General features: G+C 40.8%; 1 long non-coding RNA gene across 1 annotated transcript; it reads right to left on the minus strand.

Moving 5' to 3' along the window:
- Positions 1-1,401: 1,401 nt before the first annotated feature.
- On the minus strand, positions 1,402-24,771 carry LOC123025621. The gene is made up of 3 exons (XR_006415142.1): positions 24,759-24,771; positions 22,212-22,213; positions 1,402-1,464 (listed from the first exon to the last, which is right to left on the minus strand). It is a non-coding gene; the product is annotated as an uncharacterized LOC123025621 (long non-coding RNA).

Consider the following 24,771-nt stretch of genomic DNA (forward strand, 5'->3'; position numbering starts at 1 on the left):
CTCCAATAATTGTGCCTTTTATTTTTTTCTGGAGGTGGGCTTAACCTTAACTTGAGCTCTTTATCTCTCTTGAGTCACCTCTTATTAGATCTTATCTGAACATGTCTAGAGCAATTTGAATCCTGATCTGGTCTTCTATGGTTATGGCCATTCCTCCTGGCCTCATGTCATCTGCAGCTGTGGTAACCAATGCCTTTGCACTCTCATTCAGGTCATTTATATACAGACTGGCTGTTTAATCATTTGTTTGAGAAACTTGCCTGGTACTGATGCCAGGCTTTCTGGTCTGCAGTCTCCTGGATCCACCTCCCCTCATTTTTAAAAAAGGGGACAGCAGTTGCTCCTTTCAGCACCTTACCTGTTCTCAAAGTTTACAGACATCAGTTCTGAAATAACGTTTACAAGCTCCTTCAATACCTGGGGAAGTAATTCATTGGCCCTTGAGATATGGACTCCTTTACAGTAGCTAAGTGCTCTCCAATTATGCCCTTACTAAATATTGGCTGTAACTCCCTATTTGATTTGCTCTACTTGTTCCAAGTTCTGTGGGTTTCTAGGAGCTTGTTCTATGGTTCCAGCAGTTCTCTAGTACTCTGGAGGAAGGGACTATCACATCTATCTAAGGGACTATCAAGAAGCTCTTGCTATGGAGCTATCAGAGTTAGCTTTGTTGATGCAGGACAACCTGCAACAATAGTTTACAGCTGTATACCGTTCCCCTGAATAACTTTAAGAACACTCTGGAACTTGTGATGAGACCTTGTTTGGAAAAAGCTTTGCTGAAATTCATTCCTACTATATCCCTTCCTAATACTAATCTTACTTGTCAAACAATATAATACATCAATAGGTTGCCAATGGCCCCCATTTGATGCACATCTCATTGTGGTAAAGGATTTGGGAGTGTCAGAGAGGCAAAGAGCAATGCTGTCAGGAAACTAGACAGTCTCACTAGTGTGCTTTCTTAGGGTCACCCAAGGCAGAATAGTCGAAGTGGAGACACCAGAGTAAAAGGCATCCACCCTCTTCAGAAGTAACAGTCACATCAGCAGAAGATAATGCGTAGTGATACATCATGCTAGCATGCTGAGTCACCTTTGTTAAGCTGGAAAAGTGCCAGCCTGCAGTTGGATGGGTCACCACATATGGAGGCCAAACAGGATATTGGATGTGATGGCCTTATAGGCCCATTCCAACTCTACTTCTATTCTATTTCTACACCTGGTGAGGGCAGAAATACTTCTGAAAGGCAGCTACTGTAGCAGCTGAAGGAGGCATGGATGAAGGATCTTTTACAGACAGTCACAGTGATGTACTAACCCTGGTTAGTACTGTGCAGAAGAAGTCAATGGTAAAACACTTCTGAATTTTCTCACCTTGAAAACCCTGTGATAAAACAATCCAAAATGCAACAAGAGATAGTGCCAGAATATGAGAGTCCCAGGTCAGAAAGCACTCAGTCAGCTACTTGGGAAGAGCAAAGGACACATAAAAGCAGCACAGTCACTAATGGTGCAACTAGATCAAAGTCAAAAAGGAAGTTAAGTGGCAGACATTCACAGAGGTGAAAGGAAAATCCAGTGCTGAACAATACATACAATTGCAACACAAAACTTGAGAAGTATGCATCAAGGCAAGCGCAGAACAATAAAGCAAGAAATGGACTGTTTAATTATCAAAGTACTTGGTCTGAGTAGACTAAAATGCACTGGAAAGGGGCACTTCAGTTGGATAAACACAAAATGCTTTAAGCTGGAATAGACAAATTCAGAAGAAACAAAATGGCTGTAATACTGAGGCAAGATGTAGCTCAAGCAGTAAGGGACTATAGCATAAAACCTGGCTGGGTAATGTCAGTCTGATAGGAAAACCTATCAACATGACCATCATTTAAGTCTATACTCCAAAAACAGATGCTGAAGAAAAAGAAATTGGAAACTTTTATGTAACTGTCCAAGAGGAAATAGATAACACAGCAAAACAATACATGCTATAATCCTAGGGGAGTGGAACATACAAGTGGGACACAGAGCAAAATCAATTCAATTTATGGGTGAGAAATGAAGCAGAAGAATGACTTGTAGAATTCTGTGAAGTCAGCAATCTGTTTATTATAAGTATATACTTCAGGCAAATGATAAGACATACACACACACACACACACACACACACACACACACGGGCATCACCAGAAGGCCAATATGGAAATCAATTAGATCCTGGAACTAAGAGATGGAGAAACTCTATTCTCACTGCCAAAATAATGCCAGGAGTAGATTGCAGCAGTGACCATGAACTCTTAATATCAAAAATCAGAGTAAAGCTGAAAATGGTCACCAACAGAAGTATAGAGCCAAAATACAAATTAAATACATTCCTGAAGAATTCAAAGTCCATAACTTTAGGGTCAATAATGAAGAAATTGCAATTGTGCAAGATTTTACAGACCTTGACTCAGTCTGTAATTGAAAGGGAGACTGTAGCCAAGAAATTAGAAGACTGTGACAAGGAAGGGCATCAAGAAGGAACTAGAAAACATTATGAGGTGTAAGGGTGTTTCAAGGCCAAGAGCATCTGCATTGGTAACCATAGTTATCAATCCATGCTGTTGTCAGACTAGATGGTCCAGGAGGCCCCTGCTCACTCACTCTGTTTCTATGCATTCCTGATCCTTGTGTATGGATGCGAAAGCTGGACAGGGAAGAAAGCTGACAGGAAATAAAACTGTTATATTTGAAGCATGGTGTTGGGGGAGAAGTTTGTGATTATCCGGAAACAGCAGAAAGAGAAAAAAGTGGGTGCTAGATCAAAGCAGGCCAGAACTAGTCCTGGATGTAAAGATGATAAAAATGGTAAAAGCTGAAGCTGTTGTACCTTTGGTGTATCATGAGAATGCAGGCCTCACTGGAGAAGACAATCATGCTAGGAAAATAATAAGGCAGCAAAAGAAGAGGAAGACCAACAACAAGACAAATTGTTTCCATAAAGGAAGCCATAGCCTTGGCTTTACAAGAGCTCAGCAGGGCTGTCAAGGACAAGGCATTTTGGAGGTATTCATTCATAGGTCACCATAAGTTGGAGATGACTTGACAGCAATAACAACTTTTGACAAAAGCAATCATGTGTCATTACTTGCTCCAATGTATTATTTAACCACAGGTTCATCTAACTCAAGAGAGACTAAAAAAGGTCTAATGCTGCAGCGCATGACTCTAACTTTCCATTAAAAATATTCGGCACATTTAGATATTGAGATAAGCAAGTACTCCAAAGCACAGTTCTTGGAACACCAATGTTGAAGCTTGGGTTCCCTCTGATGACGGATATCTAGTATTATTAGTTCTTTAAATGGTCTGATAGCCCATCTCTCCAGAAGAGTGGTGGTGGGGGAGGCAGATAATTTAAAATCCAATTATAAAGGATCAATCAGATTATGGTATCGTTCAAAATATAATTGTCAGCTTAACTCTGGTGCCCAAAGCTGTCTTGCACACTTCCTATGGAAGGGTGTTTATATTTGAGGACAGCCACTGAGAATGTCCATGGACATCACCCCCAGAAGTTACATGATTTTGAAGACTGAAATCATAACGAGTTAGGCCATCCAATATTCTAATCCATGCTGAAATATGTGCTATTAGAATGAATATTTTCAATCAAAATCTTAGATTTCTGTTTTGTTTGTAATTTTGGCATGTCAAAAGGCACATTTTTTACAAATTAACAGGTTATCAACATGCATATTTTTATCCAGTGATAGTTATCAATGTATTCAAGTTCTGTTGCATATCATAGGAGATGTGGGAATGCACCTTTGTGCAACTCAGTGAGAGTCCAATGTTCTTGAGCTTTTATTTCTAAGAAATGTGGTTGTACAGTTGTAATCGTATTTCTTTCTGAAAGCACATGTAGAATCCAGTGGAATAATTTTCTCTGAGAAACATTTCTCTTGCATTAATAGCTGAAGACTGATCAAGTACTAAACTGGGTTTTGAAGTTTTATCCCTTTACAATTTCTAGCAGAACAAATCACTTAGAAATTTCAAATTTCATTAATTAAATATGTTAGCAAGGACAACCACACAATGGCCTACGTTTAATGCAAGTCATACATCTCTTTCAGATTAAGGACAAAACATAAGTAGTTCTGTAATTTTTCTCCTTTGGATACCGAGTGGAAAATGGAATATGCAAAGGAAACAATTTTAATAGTAGACAAGATAGAGATGTACAAAATTATGCATGATGTGGACAAAGTGGACAGGCAAGCATTTTTCTTCCTCTCTCATGATACTGGAACCCAGGTTCATCTCAGGAAGCTGACTGCTCAGAGATTCAGAGCAGAAAAAAGGAAGGACCTTTATAATAATAGCTGAATTATGGAATTTACTTGCACAAGATGTATTGATAGCCACGGATGTGGACAGCTTTAAAAGGGGATTGTGCACATCCACAGAAGAGAACCCTTATCAATAACCACCAGTCTTGAGTGGGTATATGCTACCTCCAGTGTCAAGGCAGTATGCTTGTGTACACCCCTTGCTGGGGAACATGACAGGAGGGTGCTGCTGCACTGCCTGTCCTGCATGGGGAATTCCTATGGACAGATGGTTGGCCACTGTGTGAGCTGATGAATAATGAGAAGGATCCTTGCTCTGATCCAGCTTGACTCTTCTTATGTTCTTGGTTCTGGAAAGAGAGGGAGGGCCAGTCTCGGGCATGTTGCAGACTGTTCAGTGGAAGTCATTGGATTCTGAACAAGAGGAGTAGGATCAGGGCAGGCTGGAGCCTTTGAAGCTTCTTAACCGGTTTCTCAAGTTTCTTAGGCTGAACATGAAGGACAGCCCATTTCAGAAGGGGAGGAAGGGTTTTCAGAATGTGGCGGGGGGGGGGAGCAGGTGAGAGACCCAGTCTCTGAGCCCAGGAGGGGACATTGGAAAAATGGGCTCCACAGCTGCATGCATCATCTTGCTCTCCAGCAGTGAGAGCCATGCTGGGCCTGACACCAGAAGCCTCACTGAATGGGAAGGATGGAGGAGAGGTTTCCTGTTTGGATTTGACTCTTTGCATGAGCAGAGGCTTCTCTTTTCAGCTACGGCTGAAGACTCTTTGGAGCTCAAACTGTTCTGTTATCAGTGAAGTCTCAATAAAGGAACCACATTTTAAAGGGTTGTTTCCAGTTTTTGGAACCAGAGGGAAGGAGGGAAAGGACCAGCTCACAGCAAAGGCATCCCTCTTCTGCAGCTGGGCTGCTTTTACTAGGCTTTTATAAAGTAACAACAAAATGTAAACACACGGCCCATCCCATGACAGTGGGGAGCTGTGCCCATGCTTTCATTTCTATGAAAATTCAGAATATTGGTAAGCTTGGCTCACACAACAGTCTGGAGTCTTTGCCAAGGAGGATTCTGAAGCAGAGAACAAGGATGTATGGGGAAGGAGGTTTCCTCGGGGAATCTTTGGCATTATGCAAATATCAAGGTTATGCATTGTCAGCTAGTGTGGAGGAGTGGTTAGAGTATTAGACTGGATCTCAGGAGATCTGGGTTCTAGTCCCCACTTAGCCAAGGAGGTCACTGCATGACTTTGGGCCAGTAACTGCCTCTCAGCCCAACTTACCTCACAGGGTTCTTAAGAAGATGAAAAATGGAGAAGAGGAAGATTATGTAAGTGGTCTTGGGTTCCCTGCAAGAAGAAAAAGGGTGGGAGGTAAATGTGGTGATGGTGATGATGGAGAAATGCTATCTCTAGTCTCTAGGAAACAAAACAATGTCATGTTCTGGTACAAACATGTAGTTTTGGGGAAGCACAGCCATGGCTGTCATGGCTACCCAGCAGCCTTCTGGAATGGGTGATGTCATAAGGTCATGCCTATGAACAGTTCCGTTTGCTACTGCCACACAGACTGTGCTTGCTGGTAAAGGTCATTATGGTGTCACTGGTCAATAAAGCCCATTTTTGTGAGAGTGTAGAAGCCAAGTACTGGCTAAGAGTTAGTGTATTTCCTTTCTAATATTCAGCATTGGATTTCCTTTTACTTTTCTGTTCTTGATTTTGGGGCATGAGTGAGGAGAGGGGAATAAGTGGTGCGAATGTTATTGAAGAAGATACAGATGTTGGTAGAGAAGAACGCCCAACAGGGTGTTTCCAGGTCTCAGGCTTGTGTTGCTGCATCCCTGCAAGGTAAGAGCGGTTGTTCTTCTGCACAGTGGTTGATTTCTTCCATGAATTAAGGAGACAAAGTTTAGATATGGCTTTTCCCAGTTAATGAAGCAAGGATTGCCTGGAGAGAAAGGAAACCGCAGCCTGATATATTAATATTCCACCCAGATTGTCAAGCAGTCGCAGTCCTATAATTAGGCACACTAACAGAGGACACTGCTAGAGTATTTAGGCATTAGGATATAGGACTGCAGAAAGGAAAAAGAAAATGTTAATAGCTGCCACCACCACCCCTTTCGAATTACTAATTCCTGCCTTGTATGTCTGCAGGCGGATGTACCTGCCAGGGAGGCGACCCAAGGACCGAAAGAAAAAAAATGGAGAAAAAAATAATGCTGTAGATCTATCCCTTAAGGACACCAAGTTTGAAGAAAGACAGCCAAACAGGGCCCAAGATTACTGGAATATGACATCTGCTGGTGACCTGGGTACTGTACAGACAGAGGCCATCAAGCCAATTCTAACACTTCCTACCCAGCCTTATAACAAAACAACTCAAGATCTTCATATACCTGTAGCTTTAGGTGATATCTGTCTGGAAGGAAAAACGGAATATGAAGGGAAAATAAACACAGAAACTTCCCACACACAAAGCAAGGCACGACAACAAAAGGAAGGATTAGACAACTGGAGTTTATATGCAGAAACTGAAAAGAAATGCTTAGTGGGTAATATTTCAGAGGAAACACCCCTTGCAGAGGAGAAAGACCATCTAGTTATGCCACCCAAAACCCCTGAATTGTTAGGTTCATTGCTCCAGGAAGTTGCCCATGAAAAGGAGCAATCAGAAGGAGAGAATAATGCAAGTATTTTATTGGAAGGTATACCCTATAAAAAGGAACTGAAGCAGGACCTCCAAGATCTGCCATTGCAAGAGCTACAACAATCTAGAGAACTCATGAGACTGGCTACCAATGGAAAGAAACTGCAAGAAGAGCAAAACTCCACTACTGAGTTTGAAGGTGGGCCCGCCTTGCAGGAACTGCACAGCCAACCAAGTGTACAATGCAATGAGGAATTGCAGGCTTGGGAGCATGAAGAAATAGTTCTGGATGTTACATGTAACATAGAAAAGCAACAGGCTTGGGGCCAGATGAATTTTGCATCTCAAGGAGATGGCCACAAAGAGGGTTATCAGGATTACCAAGACAGAGCCCACGAGGAAGCACGACAATCTGTGGAATTAAAATACCCAGATATTTTGTCCACCATGTGTGGAAACCATAAAGAAGAGCAACCAGGGGTGCAGCTGCACCCAGACTTTGTAATGGAAGATTCTTCCAACAATATAGAGCATACTTACCTAAACTTGCAGGAAAACCAGCCACCTGTTATACCAAAAGCTTTGAGCTTTTCATTCCAGGGCTCAGCCTATGAGAAGAAACTGGAAGATGCCCAAGCCATTAGAAGCGCCACATCAGAAGTTATTCTTAGGGTGGAAGACCATCTGCATGTTCCCCATCCAGGGGATCAAAAAGTTGTTGCACCAGAAAACGCCACTCCATTGGCCCTGGGGGGCGTGTGTACAATGGATCTGCACAAGCTAACTACTAGCTTGCCCTCAGATGTCTCTGTCCACACTATAGAGCAGAAGCACCCAGAGAACCAGCAGCTCCTTTTACTGGAGCAAGTGAGCACACATCAGAGTATAAGGGAAGAAAAAGAACAGCAAGAAGGGCGACTTTATGCATATTTTGAATCTAAAGGAACTGCTTATACTGAAGAAGAGGAGAGCCAACAGCCTGTTGTGTCGGAAGACAACAGCCCTCTGCCTGAGATGGTAAGTTATGAGAAAGAGCAGCAAAGGGAATTGGCCTGTGGAGATTCTGGGCCTGAGGGCTTTTATGACAAGGAAGATCAGACACTCCAGAGTACTCTTTATTTAGATGTACAGCAGCCTCTGGTACTTGGAAAGCTTGGCTCTTTGTCTTGGAAAGGGACCTTTGAAGAAGAACAACGTGCAAGGAAAGAGAACCCAGATGCTGGCAACCTAGAAATTCATTCTCTGGATAAAGAATCAGAAGAACAGGATAGTCCATGCAACATGCACATCCTTGCATCCTCCACAGAGAACGAAGTGATTGAGGAACAAGAGCAACAGCCTACTATGTCCCTGCTGATAGGAGGTAGCAAAGAAGGGGAGCAAGTGGAGTCACGGCACATCCAGACAGCCCCACTCATACTGTATGAGGTGCAGCAGCCGAAGGAACAACTGGGCCTGGGCATGACCTGTGAGGATAGCCAGGAGGAGGAAAATCCAGGTCTGTCAAACACCACATTCCCTTGCAACACAAGGGAGGATTCTGGGCATGTGTAAGGCAGCCGTTCCTCCATATGAAGCAAAATCTTGCATGTTTTTACTTTTATTGTCTCAAACGATTTCTGCTGAAATAAGGCCAAAAAGAGATAATACTACTTTTTGAACATTTTGCACAAAGATACAGTATATATGTAGATGAAGCCAAAAAGTAAAATTGGAAATAAATGCTGCATTATGGCTGTTCAATGAGCCCATTTGTTTTATAGCATGCGCCACGACAACATTAAAAGGGAATGAAATGTTGAGAGGCTCGAATCCTGGCAACTTGGATTTGGAAGGGACCTCTTAGGCTAGTGAGTCTAACTCCCTGCTGAGTGTAGGGATCCTGTTCAAAGCATCCCTGAGAGACGGCTGTCCAGTCTCTGCTTGAATGACTCCAGCAACAGAGACTAACCCCTCCCTAGAAAGCTGGCTCCATGTCTGCATGCTCTGATCATCAGGAAGTTTTTCCTGATGTTCAGTCAAATCTGTTTTCTCATAACTTCAGCCCATCTTTCCTCCCTTCTAGTCTTGGATGATATGGAACAGCTCTCTGCCCTCTTCTGTAGGACAACACTTTAAGTGCTATCATATCCCCCCTCATTCTTTTCTACTCAAGGCTAAACCCACCCAGTTCCTTCAATCTTTCCTCCAAAGATTAGGATACGGGGCAGCATGTCTTATGGATACACTATGAAGCTGCTACCCAGGATAGGTTGTCATTAATTAAGGAATCCACAATTCACTTATCTTTGCTACCTTACAGTGTGACATTCACACATTACATATTTCCATAAGTAGGAGACCCTTATGTGAAGAAGTAAATGTTGGGGGTAGATCATGACACTGGAAAGATGTGGGCATGAAAAGCCTGCATATGGAGTCGTCATGCATCATGACTGGATGAATCTCTTGCCAACCCTCGAGTTTGCAAATGTTTCCTTGAAGAGAACTGTCTGAACTAAATTCAAGTTAGTGTTTTGGTTATGTGATCCTCACCCAAAACACTTGGGGACCTCTTTGTCCTCATATATCATCACTGCTGTGCAAAGGGGCCTATGAAGACTAGGTCCTAGTACAAGGCCCCTGTAGCGAATACTGGTCTCTCTGCTGCCTTCTGCATCGTATTGCTATTCATTTAGAGGAGGGGGGCATTAAAGGGCAGACTTCTAGCACAGTGGCCTCAGATTTCATGTCTTCCATGTATGCATAAGTGGTCCTATGTATGACACATAGGTAAGAAGACCAAAAAGTCAATATATGAGTTCTCAGTTGGGAGGCATCATATTGGCTCAACAGGTGGCAGCTTATGGTCTAAACAGTCATAAAATTAGCTGAATCCTGTATATCTAGACCTGCCATTTTTGTGACCACCACACATGCTCAATTATCTCAGGTGATTTTTCTTTAAGTTGTGTTATCTTTTTGCACTCCTTCATGGATCACTGCCTTGTCGTGGCGAAGGGGCTTGCGTAGCTCAATGAAGCTATGAGCTATGCCGTGCAGGGCCACCCAAGACGGACAGGTCACAGCAGAGAGCTCTGACAAAACATGATCCACTGGAGAAAGAAATTGCAACCCACTCCAGTATCTTTGCCATGAAGACCCCATGGACAGTACCAAAAGGCAAAAAGATATGACACCGGAAGATGAGCCCCTCAGGTCGGAAGCTGTCCAATATGCTACTGGGGAATAGCAGAGGGCTAGTACTAGTAGCGCCAGAAAGAATGAAGTGACTGGGTCAAAGCCGAAAGGACACCCAGTTGTGAATGTATCTGGTGGTGAAAGGAGAGTCCTATGCTGCAAAGGAACTCCATAGGAACCTGGAATGTAAGATCCATGAATCAAGGCAAGTTGGATGTGGTCAAACAAGAGATGACAAGACTGAATATCAACATCTTAGGAATCAGTGAACTAAAATGGACAGGAATGGGTGAATTTAATTCAGAAGGCCATCAGGTATACTACTGTGGGCAAGAATCCCTCAGAAGAAATGGAGTAGCCTTCATAGTCAATAAAAGAGTAGGAAAAGCAGTACTGGGATACAATCTCCAAAATGACAGAATGATCTCAGTTCGAATCCAAGGCAAACCATTCAACATCACAGTAGTCCAAGTCTATGCCCCAGCCACTGGTGCTGAAGAGGCTGAAGTTGACCAGTTCTGTGAAGGCCTACAACACCTCCTAGAATTAACACCCAAAAATGATGTCATCATCATGGGGGATTGGAATGCTAAAGTAGGAAGCTCAGTAATGCTGCCACTATTCTCTTCTTTCACAGTGGACCATTCAGCTCCATTTACTTCAGCATGAAGGCACTGAGCAATCCCAACACCAGACAACTAGAAAAATCTAGCTGTGGGAAATCTAGCTTTCCCCCCTAAAATCTAGCTTTCCCCCCTTGAAACAGGAAGACTTAAAATGTTATACACAGAGAGACACAACTGCACACTAATAAGAAATGGTTAATTTGGCACACACAAGATTAAGGGCAATCAGTTCACTAGAAAAACCACACAATTGGAAGACACTTTGCCCTTGAAAAGGTAAGGTCCTGGCCACTTCAGCTACAATTCTGAAATGTGCAACATTTAATGCAAAAGCCCTTGATTTCTGGAAAAGACAGGATGAGGGTCACATTTATAGAACCTGCCTCAGATATACCTCCACATTTTGGGAGAAGTTTTGAACAAATATAGTACAAGATGCCCTCATTACTCCTAAAAATATCTCCCTGATGGATATTTCATCTAACAGTCAAAGCTTTGCACCTGAAATATGCTTTGTAACAGAGAGCAGCAGGTCTCTCTTGACAACACGGGCAAACTGTTGGGAGTTCACATCCTGGAATTAGTCCAGGGAAGATTTTCCAGTAGCATCAAGAAATGAGTACTTGCATTTCCAGCATACAAGCTTTGCCAGTTAGATTAAAAGAGCAAGAGAAGATGAGGGCACTTTTAGTTCAAAGGGACCTGAGCAGCAGAAGTTAAGTTACAAGCTGGTGGAGATAAAGAAGGTGATAATTTGCAAAGCTATGTAAAACACAAGCATGAGAAAGACAGAAGGAGAGACAAAGAAGCACAGTGAAGGAAGACAGATGCACAATTTTAGAATTAAGCTTGTGAGTGCTGTGGAAATTGACAGGAAATGACAGAAGTCCTACTTTAATGGACTGAGTTACAAACGGCTGGTTCATATGTAAGAGCAAGCAGTAGTGTGTGGTTACCACAATTTGTGTTTTTTTACCATGGTTCACCTAATAGAAGATCAAGTGGTCTGTTACTGTAGTTATCTTTCTCCTCCTCCACACACCTGCCTCTTGCTGTTGCACTTAACCCAGTTAAGTGCACAACTCTGTTGTGTTGTCTGAACCTAGTTATGGTATTTCATCACCATCCGTTTTGGAAACCATGAGAAGAAACCAATGGTTTCTCTGTATCTCCATGGTTTGTTGCATTGTCCAAACCCAGGCGCATAGTTCTATGGTCCTGGTGTGCAACTACCACAGAGTACCCTGGCAAGAGTGGCCATTCTAGGAGCTGTTCCTGCTATTCAACCTCTACTATATTTCTCTGCCCAGTAACAGATTTGCAGACATGAGGAGAAGACAGGAAGTGAAGGCAGGGAGCAATGCAGCTTGGTTTTTAATTTCATGGGTTGTGGTTGATGGGATACATGCCAACAGTGGAAAGCCTGAGTGGGGAGGACAGAACCTACAATAACATAGAAACATTTAATCATATGTTTGGTAGATAATGATTAAAAACAAAAAACAAAACAACCTTGAACCATGATGACCATGCAAAGTTGCCTGTTGTGTTGTGTGAACCTAGTGTACAGTATTTCAGTACCACAATAAAACTATGCTCCTGGGTCAGAGAATATGAGAAATCATCATGGTAGGCAGAAACCATATTACCAAAAAACAAACAACAATGCAAACTTTGATGGCTTGTTATGTTATGAGAACCTGGGCACAGCCTCCAGGCTTGATCTTGTTCAGGTTCTCAGTTTTCCCTCTTTATGATCATTCCATCCCAGTTCCATGTCAGCATTTTTCTGCACAGAAAGTCGTATGTATTTTTTTTTCAAATGTATGCATTTTTTGTATGAAAGCACCCTTAATCTAAAGCTGTTTTGTGTATTTTAGAAAGTATACCTTTTCCTTACACTTTCTTTTCCAAATAATTGAATATTATCAATCAAGGTTTTTGTTTTTGTAGAAAACATTGAAACACTTGAAATCATACAGAATTCTGACTGCAAAATGCCTTCAGGACATTGTTCTGTTCCAGGATAATCTCACATGAAAAGGTGAACTCTACAAAACAGAAATCATTGGAAGTCATCAAAATCATTATCAGTGGTCTCTGTTTACTGCTTAGTTCATGTAGTATTATGAGGATAACTTAAGTGAGACTTACACACATATGTGCTTGGTTCAGCTCAGATTAGATTAAGAGGACTGAAAAGAAGAGCTACAAATACCTAGGATTCTAATAAAAGCAAAATGCAACTGTTCAAAAATAGAGAAAATCCATTTCACAGTTTGTCCTACAGATGAGTCATGAGCGCAAGATTTGTTCTTCCCCTATTTATGAGCAGTTTGTATTTGATTTTGGAAGCAACAGCATTTATACAACTTTGTTTCAGATTTACCTACCAGGTATTTTCCTGCAGACTTATTGGAGTTCTTTGGGGAAGTTTTCACTCCCCTGGTGTGTCAAGCAGTAGCAATATTATGACATTTACAAGTATTAGATAATGTGTTTATTGTGGCTATTTCTCTGCTGTGGCAGCCAAGGAGCCCCTTTGGGAATAGATAAAAAGCTTGCCAAAAATACAAATCAAATATCCTTCAAATCAAAACAAGATAATGAAAGGAGAACGGAACCACCACTGCCAATGCTTCCACTTGCATATGCTCCAATAAAACACGGAGGTTTTGGCAGCCTGCTTTTTGCAAGCTTCAGTAGTTTATTCTTCCCTTCCCTCTTCCCTTCCTTATGGTCTGGTCCTAAGACACCTTGCCTGGACTGCATACTAAATGGCAGGCTATACATTCTCAGTGGTCTCCAGGTTAGTTAAAGGAGAATTACTACCTTCAAACTTTGCCTTAGAGGAGACAGATTTTTGTGTGAGGACGTATGAAATAATTTATCTGACATTATAGCACGATAATAAAGGAAATACAAAAAGGAATTGCAAATATGCCAGGAAATGCCAGAGACTGGTCTGTCTTCATTCTCTGCTGCTGAACAACAGTCTTTCCTCTGCAGACGCTCCCATTTTAAAATGAGGTCTTTCTCAGAACCTTGCTTCACCCAGTTTCTGCAGCATGTTAGAGTTGAGCATTAGACTCGTCCTGCTTTGACTCATGAACTCAACGCATGTAAAGCTAACTCAGTTGTACCAGTTGCAATATCAGTCACACCAAGCTGGTCTCTTTCAGAATTCTAGTTAATTGAACAAGATGACTAACTTCAGCATCACTTAAAAAAGGAGAAAATCTTGGAAATAACCAGATCAAGAGGAGTCCGTTTTTTGTTTTCTTTTCCAAGACCCTCCCCCCACACACACACTTCATTCATGGTCTCCAGAAAACAAGATGGACATAGCCTCCCACTGCACCACATAAAGAATTATGTCCACGGAAACATGAACGTGATGCTGCCTCTTGCCTAATCTACATATTTTCCAGCAGGTTTGTGGCATTAATAGATGACCAGGCGACTGCAATTACTCCCCAAATACTGACTTCTTCACATCCCCACACCCAACCCTAGGGAACTAGGGATCCAACAATGGATGCTTGATTAATCACAGTTGCACTAAAAGAGGCAAAAGAACATTAGCTCTTTCAAAATGTTGGTATTTGTTCCTATGCTACCAAGGGGATATAAAAATTTAAAAAAAAAACCCTCACAGATGGAAAGAGGGAAAAAATCAGAGCCCTCAAGAGAAACTCCTAGTACCTTGCATGAGAAAGAGATCTTTGATTCATACACTCTTAATAAATAAGCACAACATTATAGATTTAAGTTATTCTTTTACATCACTGTTCCTAATGTTGCCCTGTGCTCCAGGTAGACAATACTGTAGATTGCAGAAAGATGTCGACAAGCTAAATGTTACCCCAAAATGAAGAAAATCCATTATATTAAATTAATGCAGTACTTCAGTAAGAAAGCACAGAATTTAAATCCATCACCTAATTTTATCACATTCAAATTGGAAATGAGTTGAGGTAATCAAATGGCCAGCTTTTGTTCCCCTGAGACAAAAAAAATAAGCATACCAACAACAGAAATATATTTATTCCGGTAAACGCAATAACGTTTCTAAGTTGGTGGGAGTTAACTTTTGGAAAATAATATCTGAAACTATTTACTGTTTCTGTTATATTATATTCACCTGATTTGCACACTTGTTGTGTGATTAACAAGTTTGTTAACCTCACCAAAGGTGCCAGCCAAGCTCCCTAATTACACTCGCAAGCCAGCTTGCCATGTTGTCCAAATCTGGGACTCGTCACAAGCATAAAGAGAAAGCGACAGCTATCATGCCCTGCTTGGAAGCTTCTTGGAGGAGCACTTGGAAACAGAAGGTAGGACTAGATAGATTCTTGGCCGGATCCAGCAGATCTCTTATCACTCCACACCGAAGGAATGTAGAAATTACAAGTTCCCAGTTCAAAGTATTTTCAGTCTATACGGTATTGTGCAAAGAGGATCTATTGAGACAGACCCCTCTCCATGTGTGGAACTCAGAGATACTTCGCACTTATGCCATCCCCGCTTCCCCAGTGTTGTGCATGGCTGAACAGTGGGATTCAACTTCAGTTGCTACCATGGAGTATTTTCAGGTGGTTTATAATAGTGGTGGCTTCTTAACTTGGGAAGAAGTTGGGCTGTGTAGCCTGAACACCCATGGTCCCAGTTCCCCCCGGGGCCATGCCCTGCTAGTCACCCTGCTGCATCAGTCGCAACTGCCTCAAGGCATGTTATAACTTCAATGTGCTCAATGAAGCACCTCCATATTTATGGCCATGGCATGCTGCAGCCTAAACTATTTATACTGAATTTTATACTGCAATTTATGGTCTAAATCACTTTAAACTGTTGTGAACTGTCAAGAGAGCTTTGACTATTGGGTGGTATAAAATCTAATAAATACACTTGAAATGTCCATCTATTGACATCCCAGACTATCTTATTTGTCAGCTTATTCAGGTTTAGCTTAATCATTTGAGCTATATCTTGGGAGTTGAGTATTTTCAAATTAGTACTGAAATCTGTGCAGAGTCTGCAGTTCCAGTTAGTTAGTACATTATAGGAAACAGTATCTCCAGTTGACATCACTTCAGACTTTGACCAATTAACTGAATAATAAGTCAAAACCCAAAATTATTAATCATCTGTATCAAACACAGAACAGATGACTGGAGTTCTAGGAAAAAATATTAAAAGGTCATTGCATAGATAATAAATTTAAATAGTCTAGCAGAAAGCAGATATGATGTCCTCTGTCATTTGGATGCATAATTCTCCAAGAGCTGACTAAGAAAAACTCAGTCTTTTAGGCCTGAATTGTAAATCTCACCACTGCCTACCTTTTAAGGACTCAAATATTTCTATCCCACGCAGGATCTAAGATCTATATTGTTTGCCATTGCATACATAAGAATCTTGCCCTTGCTGCTTCTGAATATTTAAAAATAGACTCATGAATGTAATACATTTGAAACCATCCCTATGGTGACACAACCCTTAAACATACTAAAAAGGAAAAAGAAATCCCTAAAGAAAGAAAAATGCTTTCTGGCTTCTGGGAAGGTGGCAGCACAATCTGCCATAACTACCACCTGATCAATTAAATCCCCAAGTGAGAGATCCAAATGTTAATGAATAATAATGTTTAATAAAGTACACCCAAGAAGCCAGCAAGACTTTCTCTCCCTTATAAAACTACACGTTATATGCTAATTGTGTTAAGGTACATATGCATGACTAAAATACAAGATATTCTATATATTCTACTTATAACAGGGAATAGATACAATGAAAAAAGGCAGACACATCTAGATATTACATATACATGTAGATATTAAAACACTGACTGAAATATGTATAAAGAAGAAAAAGAGCAACTAGTGCAAAACACTCAACCCTTTATCTTATCAGTCTGTAAAAACTCTGGCTGAATGCCCAGAGTTTTCCCTCAAGTTTCTAAAGTTAAAATTAAGTCACAGCAGTGGGAACAGCAGGATCAGAAAGTGTCTTCTGAGCATTGTAGGTGTCTTGGCTCTTCATTCCACATGACTCTGCAGCTTCTGGAGATCAAAACTTCTTTAGTTTGCCTTGATAAGCAAGCAAGCAAGCAAGCAAGCAAGCAAGCAAAAACAAACAGCTGGGAATTTAATATAGCAAGCTAAATTCGTATCTTTTCCTAGTCTTTTCAGTTTGATGATCTGATGCCACCGTCCAGATATCTTTTCCGTATAATCTGTATAGAGCATGTTTTTGTCATCGGCTCAGCCCCAACAAAGCTCCTTCATCTGTCTGGCCATACAAAGAAAGATGCACAAACTGGCCCCACTGGCTTTCCCCACACAGAATCAGGCATGCAATAAGTTCATTGAATATCATGCTGAAAATCACAGGATGGCTTAACATTTGCCGTAAGATCAGATCCAGATATTCCACTAGCCTTATTTGTGAAGGTTGTTCAGGCAAACCTAGCACAGGTTAGCTCTCCCTGAACAGATTTCGCAAAACAAAATATAAGCCATGATTGTTACAGGTAAAGTGGACATTGCAAAATCATGAGCGATGACCCTATCTTCCAATATTTTTACTTCTTTTTGCATCATTTATGATGAATCAGTATAATCCACAGATCCCTGCAGAGTTTTAATTAAATAATGGATCTGTTCCAAATTCTTGCTGAGTTAACTCCACTGACTAACTCCATATCAATTTCTCCTTTGCCTTCTCCAGTAACTCTGTCTTACAAACATTTGCAGGAGATGATTTGGGAAGGGAAGTCAGTGGGCCCTGCACCTTTCTTCATTCTACAAGCAGTCATCATCAAACATACCTTAGACAAAGCTTAAAAGAAAACCACTACAAACAGCTGGCAGATACAAGCAGATGCCAAATTAAAACAAAAGATAAACCAATGCTGATGCAAATATCTAGGTAGCATAATAGTACTAATTAAGTCATAAAAGCTGAAAATGGGAGATGGACATAGTGGCTAGATTACATCACCATTTTGACCAAAAGTCTGAACATAGAAATGAACATAAACTTCAACAAATGCAGAGCAAATCTCCGTCTCTGTATCCATTTGAAAGTGGCATCTGTATGCCATTTGTTCAAATATCGAAAGCATTGTTATATGCTTGATCCATTGCATTATACAAAGTGAGCATTTATCTTTCTAATGTAATATTGTCCTTTAGCTGTCAAAAGGGTATGGAAAATCCATTTATATTGGTCATGCATTAGCATTAGGAAGCAAGTAGCTAATTTATACAAACATATGTATCAATAAATATTACAGCATGTTCCAATACAAAGCTTAGCTGTATGATAGCCTATTCCCCAAAAAAGGATGATACATATTGCCAAAACTAACGAGTAAAGGAAGCATTAGCAGCATTATACCTCCAGCAGTTAGCTGATGTAGAGAACCCCTTACTTAAGAGATGTTGTGGCATCATGAAGCAGAGCTTTTGGCATGATTGGACTGAATATGATATTCAAATACACTATTCCATCCCTGATTTAGACCCTGTGTACCAAATTTTTCAGTGAAAGCAAGTATGAATCATGGGTCAATATAAGTGATCAACCTCAAAAAGTATTTCCAATAACAAAGCAGATTGTAAAACTCTAAAAGCATTAGGACCAAGCCTAGAACCTAACAAATGTTCAATTCCAAGTATTGTCATTTGGCTTTAGCAGGCAAATTGTATTTAGCATGAATTCTAAAAATGACAGAAACTCATTAACATCCACTTACTGATCTAAAGTAAAAATCAGTTTAATCATCAAAGTATGCTTCCAATTTTTTCTAAGTTTTTTTCTAAGTTTTGAGTCTGGATTTGAGTCTGGAGTTTAGTATGCAAAAATGGATCAAATGTGATTGACATTATATCGTCTATCACATGTCTCTGTAACCATAACTCTAGGAGGAAGTCTGTCTATTTTAATATGCCAAGAGCCTAATGCTATCCATTTGGGGAAAATGTTCAGACAAGAAAAACTAGCCAAAATGAAAACTCTAAGTGGGAAGGACCAAAATTTAGTACAAGCCAGCAAATAGGACTAATGATATAATGCATAGAAACATTACTTGGTTTTCGGCACCAGGCCAAGACCTTTTTATTTAAAAGTTATTTTAATTGTTAATTTATGAATTGTATTTATGGGGTTTTTGTGTACATGTTGAGATGTTTCCATTTTTTTTAACTCTAATTGTACAAACTGTTTATTTATGTTTATTTATTATTGTTGTAAGCTGCCCCGAGGCTTTTTGTGAATGGGGCGGCATAAAAATGGTTTAAATAAATAAACATAGAAACAGAGCGAGTCAGAAGGGGTCTCCCAGGCCATCTAGTCTGACCCCCGGCTCCAGCCGGCTCCGCTCATGACTTGCCCACCATGTACATGTCCAGCCTATCCTTGAACACCCTCACCGATGGGGCCTCAACGACCTCCCGTGGAAGCCCATTCCACACCCTCGGGGTCCTGACTGTCAGGAAGTGCTTCCTGGCATCCAAATGGAACCTTGGCTCCCTGAGCTTTGCTCCGTTGGAAGACCCCAAAAAACTTCTTCTTCTAAAGAAAGTTACATCCTGCCATAATTTTTTCCAGATTATAGAGTACTTTTTGAGGTGCACAGCATATTATGGAGGGTTTCAGGTTTTTATATAATACATATTTTATGTTGGGGTGAGAAGAATGGTAAATGGGGAAGTCAGAAGGAAATTCAATAGAAAAAGTACTGATGGTGACAATTACATGATCAATATTGGTCATTTATGGCGTTAATTGTTGCTGACAGCAAACACTCTGGCACTAGGTAAGCATGTAGCATGATAAAACTCCATTACACTGATTAAACTTGCTAGACTTTTTGCAGTTTTCACTGCAATAGGCTGACATAGTTACTACCTGGGAGTGGGGGACAACAGAGGAAGGCCAAAGGGAATATATTTGTGGCAACAATTTAAGGATGCCAAATTTTGAGCAAACTTTGTCCAAAAGATGCCATCCCTCGTCGGTTTCATCACCGTTTTTATAGCATTGCAAAATGCCTCTAAGGAGGGGACAGGAAAGCTCTTATATTGTCTCAGGAGAAATACAAAAATGAAAAAAGTGAACAACTGCAAGACAATTGCAGTTATGCTACATTCAACTCACCTGGAAATAAGCCAGGTTAAGTGAATTTTGTGAAGTCCATTTTGTTAAATGTATTTATACAAACTCATTTCATTTATATACTGCCCAATAGCTGAAGTAGTCTGGGTAGTTCACAACCATTCTTACAAAAATGGCCCACGTATACAATAAACACAGAATATTTTTTTCCAATGCTCAAAATTTTAAAACAATCCATCAACTAGAAACAAATGTAGTACAGACTAGATCTGTTAAAGATAACCGAGATAAATGCCTCCTCATACTATTGTCCATCCTTAAAAGCCATCAGATGCCTGGGAGAAAATGAGGGTATTAGTTTGGTGCCGAAAAAAGACAGTCATGACCAGGTGGGCCTCCATGAAAAGGTCATGGGCTGACATACCACGTAATGCTGGGTTGAGGCACACCTGCAATTCTGCATGCGGGCTTACAAGCCAAGTCAGCTGCATCTAGGGGAAAGAGGCATGGTGCAGTGGAGCCAGGACTCACAGGAATGATGCCCTGCCACTTTTTTTAAAGCAGGGATATTAATCTCATCTGCCACCTTTCTCCGTTCCTTCTGAGTTTACCTGTAATCTCACCATAGCTGAAGAGAATTAATATCTGTAGCAACAATTCATTGTTCCATGTTATACTATTTTAGGACCAGCTTGGTCTTGAACAGTCAAGTTACCCATTAGCTGAACAAAACTGCTGCTCCTGAGCAGCGCACTGAGCGTTATTCAAATTAATATGAATCAACGTGGCTGCCAGAATTTTTGGACTTTCCTCCGGGAAGAGGCTCTGGGAATGATCGTGTCGACTGATACACTCCAAAATTTGCCACTGCAGCATGGTTAAAGGGTTGCATAGGACTGACATGTCATTCCAATCTAGTTCATCTTCATGTTTCCTTTTGGTGGAAAAAGTGAATAAAGTTGCAGTAAAAACATTTTGTTAGACAAATGACTTAAACATGTAACACACAGAACATGCTAGCTTTGATGAGTTTACTCAATGCATGCATTCTTTTATCAGGGAAATCAGCTGGCCCTTCTAAATATACTTTCTGTGTGGTTGTTTATCAGCTCAAACTACACACCCTTTTAACAAACACATGGTTTGTGGAAATGCTGCAAGTAAAAGCAAATGGCAAGAAGCAACCTGAGTTGTGTTGAGTCAACATACACACAATTGTATTTATAATGTAAAATGTATACGAAATGGGCGATACTATTTAAGAATTTTTTTAAAATCAAAGGGCAACTTGAAAATGCTTGTGAGTGTTTAGTGAGTGACTGCAAAGCAGCTAGGAATTTATTGGGGGTGGGGGGTCCTAATGCTTCAGTTTCCACATCTGAAAAGCCAGCACTAGAAATTTACAGCAAATGGATCAAGTCCTGAAAGAAAGCATGATAATAAGGACAAGAAACCTTGAGTCCAAATATTAACTATTTCAAAAAAGGAAATGCAACAAAGAGGTCCTTGGGACAGAAGGAAGGGTCCTTCTTTGTATCTCACACCATAGACTCTGTAACTCACAGCTGACTAGAACAATGGCCCCATCCACGGCAAGCTGTGAAAAGCTAAAAAGAGACCTCCCCGTACTCATCTTAAAAAAAAAAAAATCTGCCTCCAGATTCACCATCTGCTAGGCCCTCCACAGAGCTAACATATCTCTGGGCATTCTAGACATCCCTGGGGGGAAAACCACACAAAAGTCATCACACACATTGCAGTGTCACAATCCTTGGGAAAAACTGGGCAGCTGAAGGGCCAGGGAGAAGGGACAGGGAGAAAAGATACATTAGAAATCTACTGATTTTTGAGCACAAAATCAGGGTGGTTAAAGAGTAGTCAAATGGCGGATTCTCTCTCCCAATCCATACATATTTATGTGTTCATTGGTGATTGTAATCTGCATTAGTAATGGTGAATAAACGCAAAAGATGGTAGCAGTCATTTCATATTAATTATTTCAGACTAATTATTCTAGAGTATAAGCATGTGATCATTTGCGTGTAGTAACTCAAGTATCTCTACACACCAAGCCACATGTCTACATAAATGCATCCCCAAATCACCATGAGGTTACAAACCTGAAACCTGTTCAGAATGGTAGCCCCCTCCAGCTCCATGGCTTCATGAGCAGAATAATATTTTTAAAGTATGTTTGGCTCTGATAGCCAGGGATGTTAGAGTCAAAGCAGAGTGGCTATATGCAAATGAGAACTGAGCCACTGCGCTTCAAATACTGTCCAGAAGAAAAAAATGTTGACAGCTGTTGTACTCGGTTAAGATAACGGCCTTTGCTGAAATTCTGTCCTTGCCACACGTAGCCTCATTTTCCTTCACATCTGGTCAGCCTTCCCCAACCTGGTATCCTCCAGATGTTTTGCACTACAACCCCATCATCCCTGACCACTGGCAATACCAGTTAGGGCTGATGGCTGCTGAAGTCCAAAATATATGCAGTGGATGAAAAATCTGTCTCAGGTCCAGTTTTTCATATCACATGTATCTGAGTATTACATTTTATCTGAGTGCAAATGATACCAGTTCTTTCCCTCCAATTAAAATACATGTGTATGGAAAATAAAATACATCATAGTTCTGACCCTAATATATGAACTTGAATATTGGATGTGAAGTAGACGTGAAGTGGTTTAACATAATTGACTTTGATTGTTGGAAAACAAGTTCTCCACCTAAAATGGTTTGTAGACTAGACAGCACAGATTTTTTTGGTCTCTTTCCTGTTATTTACTAATAAATTTACTTTATTGAATATACTTTGCATTTTAAAGTCTGGTAAAAATAGACAAAACACTGATGCAAAAGCTAGAGGACTACTGAAAAACTGATCTGGGCAGAATGAAAGATGTATCATCTAAATTACATTGCTAGGTATACTCTTAACTTGGTCTGGAAATCAGTATTATGCAAATGAACAAGAATTTCCTCTCAGGTACAGACAAGGTGAGAAAGGGGTTTCAAGGTATACCTTGAAATTACTAGTACATTAGAATTAGTAGTATATTGGAATAATTTTTCTAAAGTAAAATTAATTATTCCTTTCCTTTAATCTATATTCCAGGACAGACAACAGTGTAGTAAATGTCAGGAAAGCCTGAAAAGGAACTAAAGTGCTTAGAGGACAAAGGGGGTTATTAGGGATAAAGAGTGTTCCTCAGATATGAAGGGAGGATGGCAGGAAGAGAAAAAAGGCAACATAAAGGTAAACTAGTCTTGAAATAACTGGAAAAAGGGGAAGAAGTGCCAGAGATTCCCATGATTCCTGATCCATTCTGGAACGGGAAAGGAAGGAAGTGGGCACAGGGTGTAAATCCAGATCACTGTCTACAGAATGCTGGTGTGAAGTGCCACAGTATATCTTACTGTTTTATTTTAAAGGTATTCCATCAAACACATACAGAGAGAAAGGGAGATCCAGGCAGCCTGGGACCAACAGCAATGAGGGGAGACGCTAAGGCGTGGACTTAGATCCTTCAAGAGGAGAGGCATCCATAATCATTGTCCAGCAGGAGGTCATGAGAATCTGAGGGCTGTTTAAGGGAGAGGGCCAAGGCTCTGTGGCAAAGTACATGCTCTGCATGCAGAAGGTTGCAGCACCTGCAGGCAGGCTGGGAGGTAAAAAGAAAAACCATGGAGCGTTGACAGTGCTGAGTGAGATGCAGCGCCCATGGTCTGACTCAGCATAAGACAGCGACTGGCACTTTACACAAGCACGCTTACCGACCCAAAGCAGTAAGCCGCTTGAGCAGGCAGAAGGCACTGCTGATCGATCTTCAGCATTCAAGGGACAGCAGTAAGCTGGCGATCTGAGGTCTGATTCCCTTAGGATCTGTTGAGAACTTACTAGCCAGACCTTGAGCTTATGCTTAGAAACACTCTAAGGCAAGTGATACAAGTGCCACTGGATAGATTCATACATCATTTGTTTATTAAACTTACATTCCAGTATATTGGCCTGAGAACCCTCTAAGCAGATTACAATTAGTACCTATGTCACTAAACGGAAAGGATACTTTATCTGTGTGCATGTCATATGAAACCACCCTGATGCCTGAGAAGTTTGTATCTATTAAAAGTTCCTCCAGTATTAACTCTGCTAGAATTATATGAGCCCGGTCCCATTGCAGCGTCATGTAATGGAACTTCTATCAACACCCTGCCCCTGTCCCCCGCTCCCGAATATCTAAATATCCCCTTCTCTGGATAGTTGGATAAAGCCCATCACATGGGATTCCACTTTTTTTTCTTGTTTTTTGTATATTTTAGGTCTATTGCTGAAGCAGTCTCTCTCTCTCTCTCTCTCTCTCTCTCTCTCTCTCTCTCTCTCTCTCTCTCTCTCTCTGCGTGTGCACATGTGCAAGCGTGTGAATGAGTTGCCTTGTGCTCAAAGTAACAAAGAATAGCTGAAACACAAGTTACTACTGTTTCTGCTACGATCTGAATAATATAATTATACACATGCAAGGGAAATAAGAAAGAGAAAGCAGAAATATGATTTTTAAAAAGTAACAAATATTTGAATAGAGTGCTACAGTGTAATCAACCTCCCATTTTATTCAAAAATGGATGGACGGACAGAGAGGTGGATGGGATCCCCTCACAGGTAAGTAGGTGGGTAGGTAGGCAACCTACCTGGATGGCCTTTGGATCCTTTCAAGTTCTATTTATTTATTTTTAAACCATTTGTTATCCACCTTTCCAGTGGTTTCCAGTAATCATAATTCCAAGAAAACAAATTCTGCATGCCCTTAATACAGACATGTATATGCTTTCTGCTTATACATGGTGACAATGGCAGAAATT

This window comes from Varanus komodoensis, unplaced genomic scaffold (assembly GCF_004798865.1).
Source record: "Varanus komodoensis strain SLA01 unplaced genomic scaffold, ASM479886v1 scaffold28, whole genome shotgun sequence".
Taxonomy (NCBI): domain Eukaryota; kingdom Metazoa; phylum Chordata; class Lepidosauria; order Squamata; family Varanidae; genus Varanus; species Varanus komodoensis.